The sequence below is a fragment of the Antechinus flavipes genome, chromosome 2 (assembly GCF_016432865.1).
Source record: "Antechinus flavipes isolate AdamAnt ecotype Samford, QLD, Australia chromosome 2, AdamAnt_v2, whole genome shotgun sequence".
Classification (NCBI taxonomy): domain Eukaryota; kingdom Metazoa; phylum Chordata; class Mammalia; order Dasyuromorphia; family Dasyuridae; genus Antechinus; species Antechinus flavipes.
The window spans coordinates 264310701-264331574 of NC_067399.1; the positions used below are offsets into that span (position 1 = coordinate 264310701).

Here is a 20874-nt window from a genome sequence, read left to right on the forward strand (position 1 = left end):
CAAAAGTGTCATGAAGAATTGAAACAAGGTGTAAAAATACAAAATTGGGAGTTTATAAATATAGAATTTTATGAAGGATATAAATTTAAATGATATATAACTAATATTAACTAATAAAATTGACAATCTAATGGAATAAAAACAATAAAGATGCACCAGCTTTTTAAAAACCTTTGTTGTACCAAATTTCAGAAATTTGTTCTAATATTGTAGGCAATAATAAAATGGGGGGGGGAACTTGTTTAAATAAGGATTTTTAATTAAAAATAGTTCAAAGTTATCAGGAAATGATATTAAAGTCAAAATGTTAAATGCATTATTTGAATGCTGCAATTAAAAGAATCTCTATTTCTTAAATGCTAGAATCAAACTAATAAGCATCAATTAACATGGCTCCAAAAATTTGAAAATCAGAAGTGAACATTTAAGTACCTATGTCATAGGTACAGAGGGACTAGTTTTGTTATTTCCCAGTCTACTATTTTCAGACCATCAACTCCAGCACTTCCCCTTAGGTAACTTAGATTCCATCTTAGTCCTTCAGTTCTGGTAGGGGAGTTTTTGCCTTATCTTGGAAGGGCCCAGGCCTCTTAGACACTTCTCTGTGGTTCTAAGCCATGAATTCTCAATAGGACTATACCTTCTACCTGTTCTCCCACCTGGACGCCACTTCCGAAAGATGAGTTTTTGTCATCTTGCCAATTAACCCCCTTCAAATTCTTTTTTTGTGTTGGGTATTCATTAGAAAGTAAACTTCTTGAATGCAGTAAGATCCTTCTTGCTTGTCTGTGTATCTCCATCATTTAACACTTGCATAGAACATGATATTTAATTAATCTTCATCTCTTTTTTATTTCCTTCTTCCTTCCCTATCCTCTTTTCTTCCCTACTCTCCCCCTCCCTCCCTCCCTCCTTTGTTGGAATCTTTACAAACTGCTAACTCATTAGAGTTGATCTAATCTTACAAGAAGATGTTTTGGGCAGAACCTGAAACAAGGTACTAAGTAGAACTAATTAATACAAGGCTTGTGTTTACACCTTTACTCATTGGAGTTCACAAGTATGCCAGATTCACAAAGTAAACTTTGTAACTTTGTGGATTCACACCTCCCTTAAAACTCTTAGGGCCAGAGAGCACCATGGGAGAAAACCCATAATCCCATTCTCTCAGAAGAGTCAGATATAAGGCCAGTGATGAGAGATCTATTCAAGAATATTTTCCACTTGGCTGGCTGGTGGCAGAAGAGAGTTCAGCTGCATTGGAGAGGAGCACTCTGGTGCAGACACAGAGCACTTTGGGAGATTTCAGCGGAATTACAGAAGCCCTCTCTCCGAGACAAGGCAAGAGAGAAGTCTCTTCTGCGACCAGCCAGCCAAGTGGAAAATATATTCTCTCTTGCCTTGCCTCGGAGAGAGGGCTTCTGGAGTAATTCCGCTGAAATCTGACCGAGAGCCTCTGTCTGTTTCTTTTATACAAGAGGGATGAATTGTGGGATACGAGAGAGAGGGATTATGGGTTTTCTCCCATAGTGCTCTCTGGCCCAAAGAGCTTCAAGGGAGGTGAGAACTCACAAAGTTACAAAGTTTACTTTGTGAAGCTGGCATACTTGTGAACTCCAATGAGTAAAGGTGCAAACACAAGCATTGTACTAATTAGTTCTACTTAGTACCTTGTTTCAGGTTCTGCCCAAAATATCTTCTTGTAAGATTAGATCAACTCTAATGAGTTAGCAGTTTGTAAGAATTCCAACATCTCCCCCTTTCTTTTGTTTTGGAATATAGGATGGTCATGACCTCCCTGATTTCTCAAGGAGGTGAGAACCCCACCTAAAAGGTGATCACGCCTTCCCTGACATCTCAGGAAGGGAGATGAAAACACCAAAGGAAATAGGAAATCAAATCAGATTAGTGAGTTTCTGAAGGGGTACACATAAATCCATCAATATGGGCCAGAACTTTGTAACAGATATACATGGTATATATAACTCCATCAATATGGGAGGCATTATACATAATTTACATAAGCACATAGCAATATAACACAGGCTAGTAGTAATGTAACAACATGAATCAACCTGAAAATTTACACATGTCCATAAGTCCTAGAAATAGTCCATAAGGAATCCATTGTCCATTAGTTCATGTGCCAGGAATCCAATAGTTCCTGTAATCCCTGAAGTACTGCAAAAGTCTCATCAACAATTTTTCATCTTAAGGAATCCAATGATTCTTGCTGTTTTTTCAAGAACTGAAATCGTCTCATCTTGTCTTAATCCAATGATTCCTGAAGATTTTTAAAAGTTCTTTTAACAGTCTCATTGTCAGCTATGCTCTTTCAATGGTGAGCACAATCAGCAACAGAACCACCCGATATTTCTTGGGTCTTCTCCTTTGTTTCAAGGGTCTGCTCCATCTCTCTGCGATGGACAAGGCAAATGCGGCTTGTCGGCACCCATCTGATTCCTTCTCCACATGTAGAGATGCAAGCAAATCCTCTCCCCCAAGCAGTTAGCCTATCTGGTCCCTTCCATTCACCACTTTCTGGGTCTCTCCACATCACCTGGCGATTATCTAAAGATAATGGGGCCACTCGCACTGGACACTGCCCTTCCGGTGGGTTATAAAACCTGTCTGCCGGAGCCAGTGCATCTTTGTCAAAGATTAAAAAATTAATGGTATAGAGAACTAAATTTAGAAGTTCTCTAGGGTTACCTGTGGCTCCCCCTTTCTTTTGTTTTTGGAGCAGTGTCTTAATGTCTCTGTTTCTCCTCTCTACTATTGCCTGACCTTGAGGATTAAAGGGTATGTCAGTAGTGTGTAAAATCTTATACTGTGCACAAAAGTGTTCAAAATGTTTGGAGGTATATGCAGGACCATTGTCTGTTTTTATTTCTTGTGGCACACCCATAATTGCAAATGCTTGAATGAGGAATTCAGTGACCACTCGGGCTGTCTCTTTTGCTGCTGGTATGGCAAAAGTGAATCCTGAAAAGGTGTCTACCACAACATGGATAAAAGACAGACGACCAAAAGATTTATAATGGGTCACATCCATTTGCCAGATTTCATTGGGTCTCAAACCACGAGGATTCTTCCCTGGAGGCAGTGTAGGAGCGTGGAAGGGAAGGCAAGCTGTACAGTTTTTTACTATGCTCCTAGCTTCTTCTTTTGTAATCCCAAACTGTAAACGTAAAGCTCGAGCAGCCTGATGGTATTTAGAATGGGATTCCTGGGCCTCCTGAAATAAAGGCATACTGGCCAACATAGTTAAAAGGCTATCTGCCTTTGAATTTCCATCAAAAATAGGACCTGGAAGTCCACTATGTGAGTGGACATGCAGGATATAAATCTTTCCTGGATGCTTTCTCACTTGCTCTTGAAGTTCCTTAAAGAGCTGATATATATTAGAAGCTGCAAATTTTATTTGGGCTGTGGCAATTCTTTGTACCACACCTACTGAATAGGCTGAATCAGATATTATATTTATGTCGCCTGGAGACATTCGGAGGGCTCTAAGCTAAACCGGCTGAGTTTTTGAGAAGAACAAGAACTCCAACATTTGAACTCCCAACATTTTGGCGCCCGAACAGGGACTAACAGACCCCTTCAGTGGATTTCAGTGGAAAAGCTACGATCCTGATCCAGTAGAAAAGCCTCTGATCCTGATCCAGTGGAAAAGACTCTTCAACCCAGAAATTAGGGTGAGTGCAACAAAGGAATTTTGTTAGAAGAGTTAAAGTAGAATTTCAGCTAAGATGGGACAGATATTTAGAAAACAGCCTGTTTCTGTTCAAGGAAAATGTTTAGAGAGCATTGTCAAAATTATGGAAAGCCAAGGTTTAATTATAAGTTTACAGCAAATCACTGAACTTTTACAAACTGTAAAGGACATATGTCCTTGTTTCTCTCTGGAAAAGGAATTAGATCTAAATGAATGGAAATTGGTTGGAGAGGATCTTTGTCAATTTTATAATAAAAATGGGCCTAACTCAATAATTAATACATATAATGTAATACAATTGGCTATAAGAAGTTATTTAAGTGATAGAATGATAAAAAGGAAAGTACAGGAGGAAGAAGTGCCAACTTTACTAGGTGAAAAGGAGGACAAATCAGATGAGAATGGAGTTAATTACAATTCTGAGTGTGATACTTCACAGCAGGAGGAATTAGATGATTCCACATCTCATGACCCTCCCCCCTCAATTAACCCTTAATGGGTGGAACAAGGGGAAGGGAGAGAGACAGAAACACAGTCAGCTTCTCCTGTAAAGCAGAATTTGACAAGATTAGAAAAAGCATTAATTAAAGCAAAAAATGAAGGAGAAGATATATCTGATTTTATAAATGCATATCCTGTGATTGAAGAGCTCAACTCCTCAGGTCAAAAAGAGAGAAAATATACTCCTTTTAATTTGGGAAAAATTAAAGATTTGAAAAAGGGTTGCACTCTTTATGGGGCTACATCATCTTATGTGAAGATGTTACTAGATAATTTGTCTTATGAAATCTTAACCCCGAATGACTGGAAATCCATAGCTAAAACATGTCTAGAACCAGGACAAAATTTATTGTGGCTTTCGGAGTTTCATGAATTATGTAGGATTCAAGCCCAACACAATAGGCAAACAGGAGCTATTGTACAAATTACTTTTGACCAACTAGCTGGTGAAGGTCAGTATGCAGAGAGTTCAGAACAGATTTATTATCACATAACAGTGTATGAGCAAATTTCTAAGGCTGCAATAAAAGCTTGGAATTCTCTCCCTGGACAGAAAGATGGAAATAATACTTTCACAAAAACAGAGCAAGGTCCCAATGAACCTTTTGCAGATTTTGTGGGATGTTTACAAACAGCTGTAATAAGAACCATTGGAGATAATGCAGCAACAGAAATAATGACCAGACATTTGGCTAAGGAAAATGCCAATGAGGTTTGCAAAAGAATTATATGGGGGCTAGACAAAAATGCTCCTTTGGAGGAGATCATAAGACGCTGTGCCACAGTGGGCACAAATGCTTATTATATCCAAACTATGATGAATATGGGAAGACAGGGTCCCTCTTGGCAAGGGACTTCTAGAGAAATTCGTCAATGTTTTCAGTGTGGAAAAATTGTACATCTAAGAGCCCAATGTAGATACAGAGATACAATGAGAAGACAGGGTGAGAATAAAACCCAAAACCCCATGTCCAAAATGTAACCGAGGCTTTCACTGGGCCTCTGAATGTAGATTGCAGGGAAATGAGAGGCGGAGCCCAGCTTCAGGACCCCTGGTGGGGCAAGATGGCAGCCGAGGTTACACTCAGAAAGTCTTTAGAAATTCAATAGTAAGATATGATCAATCAACCAAAAGGCAAACAGATGGAAGAAGGAGATTACACAATCAATTAGCCAAAAGGCAATCGGAGGAGAAAAGGGGATTGCAATTAGGAAAAACAGAGTTGTATGCAGTAAAGACTACTGAGATATCCCCTGGAGAGGTGAAATCTGTTCCTGTCCAGCCTATGGATCCCTTGCCTCCAGGCACAGTAGGCTTGACTATTTCACCTCCTGAGGGTGCTTAAAAAACAGTGGCCATCCACACACTGATGTGGGAAACTGGGGAATTTGTAGCTAATATCCCAGTCACTAACACAGGTAAAGAACCTGTGATTTATCAACCAGGAGAAGTAGTAGCATCAGGCTTACTGTCACATACCCCTGATAGACAATCTGAGGATGGTTGCCCAGATGCTGACTTCAAGCAGCAGAGTCCAAGAATATTTTAGACTGCAGCTGTGACAGATGACCGACCTATGCTCACTATTTATGTGAATGGAATTCCACTAAAAGGATTGGTAGACACAGGTGCAGATCGTACTGTAATTAGAGGTGCCAGCTGGCCCAATCATTGGCCAAAGATTAAGGCAGACATCTATATGTCTGGTGTAGGAGGATTAATAGCAGCAGAAGTTAGTGCTGCCCCTATGAAATGGACATTTGAAAATGAAACAGGAGTTTTTACTCCTTTTGTGGTTGAAAAAAATCCCCATCAATCTGTGGGGAAGAGACATTTTGCAACAGATAGGATTACAATTAAGTACTTCAGCTTTTTAGGCAGGGCTGCTGTTGAAGGCCTGCCAGCACTCTCACCAGTTCCTAGTCAGTGGAAAATTGATACACCACTGTGGGTAGAACAGTGGCCCTTAACAAGAGATAAAATTCAGGCCTTAGTAGATATAGTGCAAGAACAACTTGACCAAGGACACTTACAACCTTCTCTAAGTCCTTGGAATTCTCCAGTATTTATTATAAAAAAGAAATCTGGAAAATGGAAGATGTTAAGTGATTTAAGAAAGGTAAATGAACAGATGGAAACTATGGGAACTCTTCAGCCTGGACTTCCATCTCCTACTCAGTTGCCTAGAGAATGGCCTCTTTGGGTTATAGACATCAAGGATTGTTTCTATTCTATTCCTCTAGACAAGGGGATATGAAAAGATTTGCCTTTTCAGTGCCCAGTGTTAATTTAGCTGAGCCTTATAAAAGATATGAATGGACAGTTTTGCCACAGGGAATGCAAAATAGCCCTACTATATGCCAAATGTATGTTGCTGCTGCCCTTGCTCCAGTAAGAAAAGCATTTCCAAAAGTTATGCTATTACATTATATGGATGATATATTGGGATGTGCACCTGAGGAGCGAATGCTAGAAGCATGTCTACAAAAGACCAAAGAAACACCAAGATACTACAAACTTCATATCACTACAGAAAAAATTCAAAGGCATGCTCCTTTTCAATATTTAGGATATGAAATATATCCTAAGGCACTTACACTACAAAAACTGTCTTTAAGAACAGAGAGGTTGAACACCTTAAATGATTTCCAAAAATTAATAGGAGATATCCAATGGATGCGTCCAGTGTTAGGTTTAACTACCAATCAATTGCAACCCCTATATGACATTTTAAGGGGAGACACTGCTTTAAATTCACCACGCCAGCTTACAAAAGAAGCTCAAGAGGCTTTGAGAGAAGTTGAACTGGCTTTATCCAATGTAGTTGAAAGAGTAACTCAAAAACCCTTGGAAATATCAGTTTTTGCTATGAAAGAAGCACCCACAGCAGTCCTTCATCAAGGAGACAGTGTGATAGAGTGGGTGAACCTCCCAGCACAACCAGAACAAAGCCTTACTCCTTACCCAGTGCTTGTGGCTAGAATTTTATTAAAGGCCATTAAGCAAGCAGTACAATTATCTGGGACAAGACCTGACAAGATATACACCTTTTATACAAATGCACAAATTAATGTATGCTGTGAAACCATCCCAGAGTGGCAAATTTTATTGGCCATGGCTCCAAATTTTGCACATGGATCTCCATTAAAGATAACCAGACTACTGCATAATTGGCAATGGATTTTTGAGAAGGTTTCTAAGGTTCCTCTTAAAGGACCAACTATTTTTACAGACGCAGCCAAACAAAATATTTGTGCTGTATACTCTCATGATTTAACCGTAAAAAGAGTAGTCAGAACTCCTTTTCAGTCCAGCTGAACTCTCTTCTGCGACCAGCCAGCCAAGTGGAAAATATATTCTCTCTTGCCTTGCCTCGGAGAGAGGGCTTCTGGCGTAATTCCGCTGAAATCTGACCGAGAGCCTCTGTCTGTTTCTTTTATACAAGAGGGATGAATTGTGGGATACGAGAGAGAGGGATTATGGGTTTTCTCCCATAGTGCTCTCTGGCCCAAAGAGCTTCAAGGGAGGTGTGAACTCACAAAGTTACAAAGTTTACTTTGTGAAGCTGGCATACTTGTGAACTCCAATGAGTAAAGGTGTAAACACAAGCATTGTACTAATTAGTTCTACTTAGTACCTTGTTTCAGGTTCTGCCCAAAACATCTTCTTGTAAGATTAGATCAACTCTAATGAGTTAGCAGTTTGTAAGGATTCCAACACTCCCTTCTTTCTTTCCTTCTTTTCTTCCTTCCTTCCTTCCTTCCTTCCTTCTTTCCTTTCTTTCAAAAATTAAGAAGCTGGGCTTTAGAATATCCCTTCCACTGGCTATTCCTCACTGGAAGGGACATTTTGTCATTTTAGACAATTGACCAGGTATGAGATGAAACCTGATTTGTTTTGTTATGTATTTTCTCTTGTTAATAGTGATTTGGAACAATCTTTCCTATATTTGTTAAAGTTTGCAACTCTTTTGAGCTTTTATTATTCATCTTTTGATAGCTTATCTAATAAAGAAGAGTTATTGGTTTGATATATTTGTTTTAATTTTCTATGTATATTGGATGTCAGGGTTAAAAGCAATACTTGACACAAAGATGAGGTTTTTCTTATATTCTTCTTGTTCATAGATTATTTTCATGCAAAAGTTTTTCAAATTCAAAATGATCATTTTAGATTTTGGAACCTCCTCCATCATCTATTTTTTTGGCCAAGAATTCTTTTCTGGTATAATGTGAAGGGTATTTAACCTCATTTTCTTCTAAGTTTTCCATAACATGGAAATCTTTAATCAGAATAATCTTTTAACTGATCTTCCTTATTGCTATACATTTTTCAACTCTCCATTTCTTCTATTACTGCCAAAAGATTCATTCTGAACCATCATTCTCTGAACACATAATACCTGTCAAAGAACTTCAACAGTTTCACAATGCTTACTGAATAAAGTATATACTCTCTGGTCCCTGGCATTCAAAATCTTTTAAAATATGTTCTTAAGTGATTCATGCTTAATGACTTACATCATATGATTCTGTATGATATTCTGCATACTTTAGTGTAATTGTACTATTCTCCAACTCCCATTGAAACCTTATCTTCTTCCACCATACTCTCATTAACATTCACTGCTGGATTAGATTTTGGATCTGTAAGCTAATTTTTCCATTTCTATCCAATGACAGGCCTTCCTTCCTTTCTTTAAGTACAACTCTGATGTTACCTATATCATGAACTCTGATACTTTTTCAATCCACTATCATTAGCTGAAAATGATATTTTTTTCCTCAAATTCATCATAAACTTTCATTTAGATGTTTTCTTTGTTCTAAGATTATACTGAGATCAAATTGGATTGAATGTTCTCAAGGATGAAGTTCCAATATGAAAACATAAATATTCAAATGAAGAAAAAAAGTAAAAATGGTCTAGAGACACTAATAACATTTGAACTCACTGACCAATTAAAATTTAATAAGACACACAAAAGAGATTATATTGGAATACTGAGGATAAATATACAGGAATGACATGATATCATGAAAAGAATAAAATTCTAAGCTCAGAAGCTAAAATGTGTAATCAATTTTGAAGGCAGCTTTTTTGTTTTTGTTTTTATTTTTTGGAGGGAAAGTAAGAAAATTGAAGTAGGTTCAAGACTTCCATTTTGAGTAAAATAGTCAACTTTAACTAAAAACAAATCAAATCTCATAGTTTCTCTTCTGAATACTTATATCTTCTGAAGTATCTGTTGCACTTAATATTGTTGAACACCCTCTTTGGCTGAACTATCTTCTCTGTTTTTTAATATCACTGTTCTCTCCTGGTTGCTTCCTATATGTATAATTCTTCTTCTTCTTCTGTTTGCTTCATTTAAGTTCCCTAATACATTCATTTTCTCATTCCTTTTCCTCTTCTTTTCTCTTTCTTTTTCCTTCTCCTCCTCCTACTCCTGGATTTGTCATTTTGATGCAGATAACTCTGTGATCTATATATCCAGCTAAAATTGTCCCCTAAAGTTCAAGTCTTCATCACTAATTGACTATTGGGAATTTAAAATTAGATGTCAAACTTAAATGTTCAAAATTGAATTCATTATTTTTCTATCTGAATTCTCCTTTCTTAGCCCTGAAGAGACTTACATGAACTGATGCTGGGTGAAATGAGCAAGACCAGGAGATCATTATATACTTCAACAACAATACTATATGATGATCAATTCTGAGGGATGTGGCTCTCTTCAACAATAAGATGAACCAAATCAGTTCCATTTGTTCAATAATGAACAGAACCAGCTACACCCAGCGAAAGAACTCTGGGAAATGAGTGTGAACAACTACATAGCATTTTCAATCTCTCTGTTTTTTTCCATTTGCATTTTTATTTCCTCACAGGTTAATTGTACATTATTTCAAAGTCCAATTCTTCTTGTGCAGCAAAATAACTGAATAGATATATATACATATATTGTATTTAACATATACTTTAACATATTTAACATGTATTGGTCTACCTACATCTGGGGGAGAGGGTGAGGGGAAGGAGGAAAAAATTGGAACAAAAGGTTTTGCAATTGTCAATGCTGAAAAATCACTCATGCATATATCTTGTAAATAATCTATAATGATAATAATAAAAAAGAATAGAAAAATAAATTCTTCTTTCTTCCAAACTGGCACAAGTTGGCACTTAATGCTTGTTGATTGATGGATTGATGGACGTAATGAGGCATTTCAGAGTAAAAGACAGTATAGTGTTGAAGTGGTTAATGATAGTCATATTTGAGAAGAAAGGAAAGTGAATCAGAGAGAGAGACTGCATAGGGAAGACTAAGGAAGGGAGAAAGAACTAAAGGATATATTTTTGTTGTTCAGTTATTTCAGTTGTATTCAACTCTTTGTGACTTCATTTGGGTTTACTTGGCAAATATACTGGAGTGGTTTGCCATTTTCTTCTCTTGCTCATTGTACAGATGAGGAACTGAGGCAAACAGCATTAAATGACTTATTCAGAGTAACACAACTAGTAAATGTATGAGGACAGATTTGAATTCATGCTTTCAAGCCCAGTACTCTATCTACTATACCACTCAGCTGTCCAGATGTCATAAAATTTAGGATCTTCGTGATTTGGATACAGAACTGACTTTTTAAATTCACAAATTTGGAGACAAAATATGATTATGTAAAAGAATTTAGTTATAATTAACAGTATTCTTAGATACAAAACAATTTTTTGGGGGGTATTTAACATCCTTCAATTCTTTCCTCCTCTAAAATCCTTTGATCATTTCATCATGTTATGGGGTCAACATGGGTTCTCAAGATTCTATCAAAAAAAGTACAAGTTCCAGTGATCTCTATCCAACTGTAAAAATGTTGAGTAGAGCTTGATGATCTACTCTGTGTAATCCTCCAAGGCCTGGTTTGGGGAAAATTAGATTATAGGAGCATACTGTCAGATAAAGGAAATTCAAAACTCTTGATCATGGAAATGGAATATTTGTGGATTATGATAAGATCAAGAACAGAGGGAAGGAATTAGAATTAAGAGAGTATGAGGAAGACTTCCTGTAGGTAAAACTTTAGTTGGGATTTAAAGGAAGCCACAAAGGCCAACAGAGCACCAGAGATAAAGAGCATTCCAAGTTTGTGTGTAGAGCCAGAGAAAATGCCCAGTGCTGAGAGATGTAGGGTCTTATTCATGTAATAGCTAGAAAGCCAGAATGAAGAATATGTTTTTTGTAAATTATTAATAACTGTGTGAAAAATTACTCCTAATCATTAATATTTAAGAGATGCTTCTATGGGGATTAGTTGTAATTTTGGATTTGGATTTGGATCAAGAATATACAAGTTCATATTTCTCCTAAAAAATTGATTAATTGTCTGACTATAGTCAAGTTATTGATACTTTCTAAGCCTAATTTCCTGATCTCTATAATTGGAATAATTGTATCTATTTAACAGAGTTGCTGTAAGAATCAAACTTGATTTAAAAAAGAAAAAGAACTTTAAAACACAACACAAATTTTGATTCTGAACTCCAATCTCACATCACGGATTAGTTTATCTCCATTAGGTTATCCAAAGGCACATTAAACTCAACATATCAAAAATAGAATTCAATATAATTTCCCCAAAATATGTCTCCAAACTTCTTTGTTTCTACTGATGACACCACCATTTTCCCAGTTGCCCATATTAAAAAATTTGGAGACATTTTTATTTTAATTTTTACTTTACTTTAAAAAGTAAAAAATACTTTTACTTTACTTTAAATTTCCCTTCCCTTAAATTTCTACATCTTATAAATTGTCAAGTTTTATCATTCTTATCTTCCCAAAAAGTCTCACTTCTGTCTCCTCTCCATAGTCACTAATTTAGTTTGAGCCCTTATCATTTCTCATTTATGTCTGGTCTCTCTCTTTTTCAATCCATTATTCACACAGTGGCCAAATAGATATTCCTCAAACATAAATCTGACTACATAACTCCTCTACTCAAAAATCTTCAATGACTTGTTCCTCATGTTACATTCCATCTCCAACCTCCCTGCCAAGACTGCCCTGGAAAAGGCTCTCTTCTTACCTGTGGAATTCTTTCAACATTTTATGCCATTTTCTACCTTAATTCACCCCTCCCCATATTCAGTCATTAGCACTTAAAATCGCTTTGTGAATATTTTGTATTTACTTATTGAGCAATTTTAGATGTGAACTATCTTAGGAGCTATGATTTTTTTATTTGTCTTAATATTCCTATGCCCTAATAATTTACATTACACAAAGTAAGGATCTAATAAATGTTCGCTGAATTGAACTATCTGACAAGTGCTAATTTTGGAATTATTCTTTGAGATACAACCTGATTTAGTAGAAAGAACATTGGATATAGGAATTAGAAATATGTTCCAATATTGGCTCTGACATTTGTTATTTGAGAGGCCTTGAACTTCTCTGAATTCAGGTTCCTCATCCACAAAATGGATAACAAATGTAACTTTATAAGATAAAAATTAAGGAAAATGTTTTATAAGTTGTTTTGTTGCCCATAATTTAATCATTGATACTTCTCAATATTTCTATCATCTCTAAAGAAAATTCACTTTTTTCTTTGAAATTGTTTACAATAAATAATTTCATATGTAACTTTTCTGCTCCCTGACCACTTTTCACCCATAGTGATAACACTAGAACTAGTAGATTTTTTACTGTTATAGAATAAAATCTTCTTGATTTATTCAATTTTGAAATCCTCTTGATATTTTAAATCTTACCTTTAAACCAAATGAGACTTCTCATTTATTTATAATGAGAGGCAGTGTGGTGTAATGGAAAAGATTATTATTATTATCTTTTTTAGGAGCTGGCCTAAATCCTTTTGCTCTTAATTAGCTTTATGACTTAAGACAAGTAATTTTATACTTCTGTGCCTCTTATCTAATTTTAAAGGTGAGAAGAGTGGACTAAATGATCTCTAAAGTATCTTTTCAGCTTTAAATATTATCTTAATGCTTGCTAACAAAGAAAAGAGAAAATGTTCCACAGGTAGACTCTTTAAAAATCTAAATAAACTCTTTGACTTCACAATCTCATTTCCCAAGGAGACTAATAATAAAATCTTCTATTCCATAAGATTTGCTTTTATGGAATATGGAATTTATTTTATTTGGAAACAAAGCGGGTGCTTAATATGTGGAGAAAGGCTAAAATTATTTGTAGTATATGATCGTGATGATATATTATTGTGTCCCCCAAAAAATCCCAAACAACCCAAACTAAAAACTGATGAATTCAGAGAATGGTGTGATGATTTGTGTAAATTACTGTAAGACAAAAAAAGCAAAGTCAAAATAATGAATCTACAACAATTTAAATGAAAACAATTAATAAAAGGCATCTGAATTTTGAATAATTATAATGACCTAATTTAGTTCAATGAGGAAACATATTTTCCTCCTACAGAGATGGAAGATTATGCAATCAAATGAAGTCTCTTGTCTGCTGCTTTTGCTTAGGTTTTTGTTGTTGTTACCTGGGAGGGTTCAATGTGAGTAACTGAAGAAGATCAAAGGAAAGATCTGTATTGTAAACAGAAAAATTATCAACAAAACTTAAATAAAAACCAAAATCATACTATAATATGACTTCAATAAAATGTCCTAATTTTCCCTGAAATGTAGTATTGTTCACGGTACATCAGCATGTGAAATCGCTTTTGTTCTTTTTCCTATGAAGACTTATATTCTTATATGCCATCAGAACTTCCCTTGGTGTAAGGACAGATAGAAGGAAATGCACATAATCTTTGGTTCAATGACTAAAGAGTTAAAAAGCTTTCTTTATTCCTGAATTCAAGTTTTATTTTAAATGCCTGATCCAAAATTTTATCTTTGATACAAAGTCACCTGAATTATATCTATTACCAAAGTTATATTTCTTTTTGGTCAAGATTTGTTGAAAGCCTGATATATATAATACTGCCAACATATTTCACATTTTCTATAAAAGTATGTTTATATGAATAGTAATTTAATAACTAAGCATTTGATTACTTGAATTCTAGTCAAGCTTGGTGGATAAGAATGGAATACTAATAATCACCACAAATATCAGTCACCTGGAGGATGTGGTTATTCTTACAAATGAAAAGAACTAGAAAATTGTTTTCTAAGATGATCAACTAGATATATAGGGAATTCAACTAAAGCTAAATAATAAATGAGAGTTAGGGACCAATTCATCAATTTCATAAAAATACACAAAAAAGCACAAGAATTTTATAATATCCTGGAGCCTTTTCTATGATGTAAGACCAACTAATGGGCAAGATCATCTGGTAATAAGTGGTCCTTAAACAACTAAATCTTTACAGATAAATTCCTAAATAGATTGCATAGATATTATAATAGTAATCTCTACTTCCAACTTCTCCTTTATCTTCACATCTCTCTTGATATAATGTATTTTTAAAAATATGTCCCTCCTGTAGCTCACTGAACCTTTCCTTGCAATCAAGAAAAATAAGTAAGTAGAATGGACCAATAAATCAAGCAAGTATGACAGTATCTTCAACATAGTGGTTCAATGGATAGAGTGCTGGGCCTGAAGTCAGAAAGACCCAAGTTCAAGTCCCGCTTTGGCTATAAACTAGTTGGATGAACCTGAGCAAGTCATTTAATTTATTTTTGCCTCCATTGTTTTCTTATCCATAAAATGGAGATAATAACAGCAACTTATCTCATTTGGTTGATGAATAAATTAAATGAGATAATATTTATAAAAAAGCCCTTAGCACAGTGCCTGACACATACCAGTAATTATATAAATGAATATTCCCTATCCCCCATGAATAGAAAGTTCTCTTTCCATACTTTTCATTCCCTACCACTCTATCATTTTATGTTGTTTTACAAGACCAAGATTAGTCATTATATTCTTATTTTGCCTCTTAATGTTGTTTAAATTTAATTATTGCAATTATTTTTTTAGTTTACTCACTTTATTTTTTATCAGTTTATATGTGTTTCTCATGTTTCTCTGAATTCTTATATTCATCGTTTTTATGGCACAATAATGTTCCATATATTGATATACCACAGGCTTTTTTTTTTTTTTTTCAAGCATCTGAATCTCTGGGCACTCATGTTTGCTATTTTGGTTACTACAAAAAGAGAATTTGTTACTTGTATAATTTTTCTAATAGTTTCTTCATCTAATGTAATGTTCTCTTTGATTTGTTTTTTTGGGGGTCTCTGCGAGCAGCTTTCCTTTCAGTTCAGTAATCACCACAAGTACAGCCAGGTGTTAAAGTCTAAATCCTTTATTGTCTCCTTCAAAGTCTTTTCTCCTTTCCTAGGCCCCAGTTAGCTTTCTTATAATCCAGATTCTCTATTATCTCTTTCCTGGGGTTGGGCAGCTTTCTGGAGAACCTTTCAGACCTGCCTTGGTCTCAGTGGAGAAACTGCAGGAGGCTAGGCCAGGCACCAGGAAGTCAGAAGATCCAATTGAATTTCTCCCCTTGGTTCTGAGAGCTTAAACTCCTGCATCCAGTCCTTTGTCTTCTTTGCTTCTGCCTCTCTGAATGAATCCTTGCTGAGGCTCCTAGCTATGTACTCTACGCTGAGTATAAATCAATCATTATATCACTAGGAAGCCATTATTTGTTGTAAGATTAAATAAATCATACTGAACCATGCTAAACTAGATAGCCATTGTCTCTATCAATTCCAATGACTTAGCACCTTTTAAGAATACTTTGTTTCAGAGTTCTGGCCCATAACAATCTACAAAATGACAACATGCCAGTGTGTCTATCTAGGTTTGTTGTTCTGGATACTGTGTGTAAAATAATGTTGCTTTTGTTCTATTCAGATGAGATACTGTGTGTAAAATCATGTTGTTTTTGTTCTATTCAAATGAGAAATTGATTATTTTTTGAAAATCTTAAGTGACTATGTAAAATAATTAATTTATTGTTATCAATATATTATTTATTAAATTAATGGCAATTACTAAGTGCCTACATATATCTATATCGATTATTGTTCACTCATTTCAGTTGTATCCAACTCCTTGTAATCCCATTTGGGATCTTCTTGGCAAAGGTACTTGAGAGGTTAGCCATTTCCTTCTCCAGTTCATTTTCTTTATAAGGAAACTATGACAAACAAGGTAAAATGACTTTCCCAAGGTTACACAGCTAGTAAATGTCTAAGGCCAGCTTTGAACTGAGGAAAATGAGTCTTTCTGACTCTAGGCCCAGGGTTTTATTCACTGCCCCATGTAGCTGCTCCAATATATCTATTTCTATACCCCTATGTAAACACAAAGTAATTTTTCTGGAGGGGAGGTTTTCTTCAATCTTTTATGTTAAAACTGACTGTGGGTCCCTAATTCCTACCAATAATTCAGTCTAGCATTCAAGATTACTTTTCCAATCAACAATCCACAAAGTGGACCTTTCACAAAGTCTGTCTTCCCAACTACAGACATTCATTTTCTTCTTTTATTTGTCTTATCTTTCCTCAACTTTAGAATGACCTCTCTTATCCCCTTCTTATCTATAACAGTTAAAATCCCAGTTTTTATTCCAGACTCAAATCAAATCAAATCAAATCACTTCCTTCATTAAGTCTATCTAGATTTCCTGAAGCTAGAAAAGATCTGTAAATCCTCTAACATATACAAGTACTTTGGAAGTTTTATTTGTATTTATTCCAGTATAATTCATATAACAGCTATCTGGATACACATCTCATTCCACCTACTACAATGCAAGCTCCCTAAGAGTAAGCACTATTGTGTAATAACAAAAGCACCAGACCTGAATTAGAACACATAAATTTGAATCCAGACACAGTTATTGGATAATAGCCACATAACTGTGACTATCTTATCCAACCTTTTAGAACCTCATTTTTCTCAGCTGTAAAATAGTAATAATAATATTCCATGCTTAAATCGCCATATGATTTTCAAAAAGGAATAATATATTTAAGTAATACATGAATATAAATGATTGTATCATTACTGAACTCCTAGTACTTTGCAAACACTAGTTATCTGGTTTAGTGCATTGTCATAATAGGCATGTAACATTAATTAATTTGAAACATGCCAAATTATCTCCAAAACTATCATCAGGGCTGTGTATGAATGGTGCAGATCTGTGATTTTGCAGTAAAAACCCTTAGAGTGAGTTCACTCTTATCTAAAATATGATGCAACCTAGAAACAGGTCTTACTTAGAACAAGAAGAAGGAACTTTCAGGTTACCTATAAAGATATTGATTTATAGATTTTAATGCTTAATCATTCTCTGACTTCACTATGAGTAATTTTAATTGAGAAATATGCTTTGCCCTCAACTTCTGCTCCAAGAACTGTCTTTTTTCCCCACTCTATTCTACCTTTCTGGGATACTATTCTTTTCCATACATTAGATGGTTAATTCATGCTGTACTCACACAATATTCCATGTCCCATTCCATGCCTTTGCAGGGAATATGTCAATTCCTGGAATATAATCCTTTCTTAGTTCTTCCTTTTAGAATCCCTAGCTTACTTCAAGTTTCAGTTCAAGTACTAAGTCTTTCTTGATCTTTTAGGCGCTAGTTATCTTTTCCTCAAAATGATCCTCACAAATGATCCATTTGCTTATCACTATAAAAGTTTTTTTCCTTAAAAATCAAGGAAAATTTTTTGTCTTTCTACCTTTGCTATCTAGCATAGTATCTAAAAATAGCAGATATTTAATAAATGTTTTTGATCAAAGTTTATATCATCAAAGTCTTTGTGAAAATGAATTCAAGGTCATAAACTGAGCTATTAAACTTTGCAGAAGATCACGAAATAGGAGTTATGAAACCAAAACCTTATTTGAAACCATGTAAGAACTATGTCTTTTTTAAATATAAAGAGAAGGAACTGAAAATCTTCTGTGAGGAGTTAATATTTCTTAATTATATTCTCCTTCTTGTAATGATGATAACAAAACAAAACAAAACAAAACAAAAATAGGCAATTAGATGGGTCATTCCTATAATTTTTTATAAAGTTTTTTGATATTACTTAAATTTTTAAGATACCTTTTAGAAAAATATAGTTTTTCTGATTAACTTTTTAAATTAGGTCTATTGTTGCTTTTGTTTTGTCTAAGATCATGACTGCAATCCCTGCTTTTTTTTTTTTTTTGAACCTCAGCTACAGTATAATAGATTCTGTTCCTGCTTAAAAAAAGGAATTATTGATTCAGTGGTGAAAGGGAATCATAATGAAGAAAGCTCTCATGATGGGAGAAAGAGATTCAATAGTGGAAAAAGGGAATGTTATAGTATAATATGCAATGGTTTTAGATAGACCCATTTCTGCCAAAGAATATTTCTATTCTTTCTACCTGCTGTAGGAATTGCTAGCTCTGAAAGTGAGGTACAACAGAACAAAGGGGATGAGGCAACAATATTTTCAAAACAATAACACAAAAGCTGTTAAGAAGGAAATCAAAGTAATTATTTTATAAGTTTTAATTCCATGATTAATAAAGAGTCTAAAAAGGATACACATAAATACATGAGCAATGAACTAAAGAAAAAAATTAGAGTAGGTATAAAAATAATAATAGAAGAAAGAAAAATAATAAATGAAAGAAGTGAATTTTATGTCATTATTTAACTAAAAAAAAAGAGGGAAGATGTAAGGAAAACTCTAAAATTAGGGAAAGGGATAACAAATAGAATAAGTAGACTTGAGGTTAAGGAAATCAAACTATTTATAATATTCTTTCCTTAAAGTAGGTTAAACAAAAACCACAGAGGAAACATAATAAGAACACCTTCTTCCTAAAAAAAAGAAAAATTATAAAAATAATATTAGAGACAAATAACTCTCATAGCACAAAACATGAATGGATTAAGCAATCTAAAAAAAAAAATTAAAAGTATCAGGTGAGATGAGAAAACAAAACCTAACAATCTTTTGCTTATAAATATATCTAAAAAACAAAGATATGAATAAACTAAAAATTAGGAGCATCAACTAAATTTACTAGATTAATTGAACCCTAAAAAGCAGAAATTACAATTCATACCATCATACAAAGCAAAATTTTAAAAATTCATGACATAAAAAGAGATAAACAAGGAAATTACTTTATTCTGCAAGGAATCATAAAGGAAAACAAACATCAATATTAAATTTATATATTCCACATATCTTAGTATCTAAATTAATAAAGGAAAATTTAGCTTAATTATAAGAAGACAGAAATACAGTGATTACAGGAGAACATAATGTCCTTCTACTAGTTTTAGCCAAATCTAACAGAACAATAAATATAAAGAAAAACACAGAATTGAACACACCACTGGAGAAACCAGAATTATCCCTTCTAAATGCTATACAAATTTTTCAGCACAGATGTTACAAAAATTACAAAAGACAGAAATAATAAACATATCCTTTATAGTTCATAAGAGTAGAAAGTAGAACAAAAGACATACATATGAATAAAGACTTAACAATGAAATACTAAATAATGAGTAGTTCAGAAGATAAATCAAGAAACAAAAAATAATCATCTAAAAGAAAATGAGTCCTGAAACAACATACTAACATTTCTGATATGCAGCCAAAAAAATTCACACAGTAAAATTATATATACAAAATATGCACTTATCAAATAGAAAGGGAAGAAATTAGTGGACTGAATAAATAAATAAATATAAAATAAACTCAAAAGATACTAAAAATAGAGTAGCAATAGATGAAGTGAGAGCAAACAAAAAACCTATCAAAATGAAAAAACTGATTTTCTAAAAAGAACAAAATTGATAAACCTTCAGTTAAAGAGTAAAAGAAAAGGGCAAAAAAAGCAACAAAAAGTAAAATAACAAGAAGAAATCACAAAAACTAAATTAAAAAAATTATTATAACTGATTATACAATTACTAACAAAACTAAAATTTGAATGAAGTAATGGACTACTTTCAAAAATAAAAACTATACAAATTAACAAGATCAAATACAGATTTTGAACAATTAAGTCTTAGGAAAAAAAGAAAAGGTAAAACAAGTTTTAAAGGTAGAATAAACTATAAGGAAACTACAAAAGGTAAGGGACAACTTTTTGCCTTGATAGATTCATAAGAAATCTCTATTAGACTTTGAAAGAACAATTAAGCACCAATTCTACAAAAATCACTCACAAATATTAAAAAGCATTTTACCAACCTTCTTTTATCAGACAACTATAGTACTAATGCCTGAACCAGGGAAAGAGAAAGCAATATAATTCAACAATATTTATGAATAATGATAAAAAATTTTAAATAAAATATTGACAAAGACTATAGCAATTCCTTAGAGATTATTCATGATCAAGCTGGATTTATACACAGATGCATATAATCTGTGTATATAATGTATATAATATGTATATAATGGTGCAACATTTGTATTGGACAGCAGTGAATATAACTGATCATATATTTTTTAAAAATGAAAATTCAAAACTACATGATTATCTTAATAGATGCAGATCCTTTGACAAAGTATAACATTCATTTATCCTATTAAAAAAACTACTTGATAAAATCATAAAGGGACCTTTTTAAAACACAAAAATATCATCTACTGTCAAAAGCATCATATGAA

At 33.9% G+C, this 20874-nt stretch overlaps 1 protein-coding gene across 1 annotated transcript in view; it reads right to left on the reverse strand.

The window, feature by feature from the left end:
- The window catches only part of RYR3 (ryanodine receptor 3), a 438620-nt gene that overhangs the window by 352395 nt on the left and 65351 nt on the right, over positions 1–20874 (reverse strand). The gene's annotated exons all lie outside the window — the stretch shown is intronic.